General features: G+C 36.9%; 1 protein-coding gene across 1 annotated transcript in view; it reads left to right on the top strand.

The window, feature by feature from the left end:
• LOC106869268 (probable dolichyl pyrophosphate Glc1Man9GlcNAc2 alpha-1,3-glucosyltransferase) overlaps nucleotides 1-2,082 on the top strand; it is a 29,012-nt gene that overhangs the window by 9,187 nt on the left and 17,743 nt on the right. The window lies entirely within an intron of this gene.

The following is a 2,082-nucleotide window of genomic DNA, read 5'->3' as shown; positions in this document are numbered from 1 at the left end:
ATTCTTTTATTTGTTTCAGTCATTTGACTGTGGTCATGCTGGAGCACTGCCTTTAGTTGAAGAAATCGACCCCAGGACTTATTCTTTGTAACTTTAGTACTTATTCTATCGGTCTTTTTGCCGAACTACTAAGTTACAAGGATGTAAACATACCAACACTGGTTGTCAAGCAGTGGTGGGGGACAAACACATACACACAGAAGCGTACATCATCATCATCATCATCATCATCATCATTTAACATGAGTTTTCCATGCTGGTATGCATTAGGTGGTTTTTCTGGTGCTGGTAAGCCAGAGAGCTGCACCAGGTTCCAGTCGTCTGTTTTGGCATAGCTGGATGCCATTCCTAATGCTAACTACTTTATAAAGCGTATTGGGTCCTTTCTATGTGTCACCGGCACAGGTGTCTTTTACACGCCACCTACACACACACACACACATGGGATTAAATAAATGACAAAGCAAAAGGAGATTATCCTGTGAACTTCATTAGCTTACATATGTTTCTGCTATAAGATGTGATGCACTCAGAACTGAGTGCATGTGCATCACCTTATAGCTTTATCAGAGCTTCAAAGATGAAGTACTTGTAGCAGACATGACTGTAAGCTAATAAGAGTCATTGCCTAACTTCTTGTTCCTAAGACATTTATTTAATTTCATAATACGCTCTATAACCAATGCTTTATTCTGAAGCATATGCTTGTTGATTTCTGATACCATGTTATTAATATCACTATGCTTCAATGAAATATTGACACATACACACAGACGTGTGTATGTCTATATTTATATATATATATAATTGTTAAACAGGATGTCAAAGATTAAGGCAAGGTAAACATCTCAAGTCATATACAATATTATTATGGGAAAAAATTCAAAATCTTACAGCTGTTTCTGGGATATCCCTGAGTAAGGGATATTCCGTCATCAGAAACAAATAGAGAAATGAGATGACGACATAGAGGAAGGGAGTAAAAGAATAAGGGGATAGGAAGAAAGAAGAAAAAAGAAGCATAAAAGTTCATAGTTCAACTTTACAAAGTTTGTAGAAACCAGAGCAAGAGTCCTTAGGTGCAATCCTGCATAGATGCATGCACATAAGTCCTTCAGGATTGCACCTAAGGACTTACGCTCATGGAATTTGAACTCAGAACGTAAAGACAGAGGAAATGCTGCTAAGCATTTCGCCCGGTGTGCTAACGATTCTGCCATCATGCCCCCTTACAGACATTAAATATTGATGAGAAAAAGAATCAATAAAATCAAATCCTACGTTGTCTGGCTTATACTTTATTTCCTCGTCTCCCTGGATGATGAAAAAGAAAGTTGACTCTATTTTATAATGATGTGTGACTATCATATAATATTAATAATTTACTGATGAATTGCAAGCATATATACAACTGACAAATATCTCTCCAGATGGCTTTTTTAATCACCCTGTATTCATAAGACAAAGAGTCTATATTTTGAGTTCAAAGTCACCTTTTTTTCTGACATCCTTCCAAGGTTGATAAAATATAGTAGAAGATCAATTTACATTCCTATATGGCACCACCATCACCATCATCATAATTGCTGTTGTTGTCGTCATGTCCACTTTTCCATGCTTGCATGGATCGGATAGAAATTATTGAGGCAGCTTTTCTGAGTCTGGATGTCCTTCTTGTCACCAGCTCTCACCTGTTTCCAAGCAAGGTAATATTTCCCCATAGCCAGACAGTGTTTTCCACAGAATATTTGAAATGAATGACACTGCTTGTATGACAGTGACATTCATTTACAAATATTACATGGTGCCAAAACAAGGAGACACAAACACACACACACACACACGTATATATATGTGTGTGTGTGCATTTTTGTATATATATATATATATATATATACACTCTTTTGTGTATGTATATATATATATATATATACACTCTTAAGAATTAACGTTAGAAAATACGTGTTAAACACAGTATTGAAACCTTGAAGGGCATCCAGCTGTAGAAACTTTGCCTGATCAGATTGAGCCTGGTGCAGCCTTCTGGCTCACCAGTCCTCAGTCAAACCGTCCAACCCATGC

Source organism: Octopus bimaculoides, chromosome 13, assembly GCF_001194135.2.
Source record: "Octopus bimaculoides isolate UCB-OBI-ISO-001 chromosome 13, ASM119413v2, whole genome shotgun sequence".
Taxonomy (NCBI): domain Eukaryota; kingdom Metazoa; phylum Mollusca; class Cephalopoda; order Octopoda; family Octopodidae; genus Octopus; species Octopus bimaculoides.
This window is presented reverse-complemented; position numbering and strand designations above follow the sequence as displayed.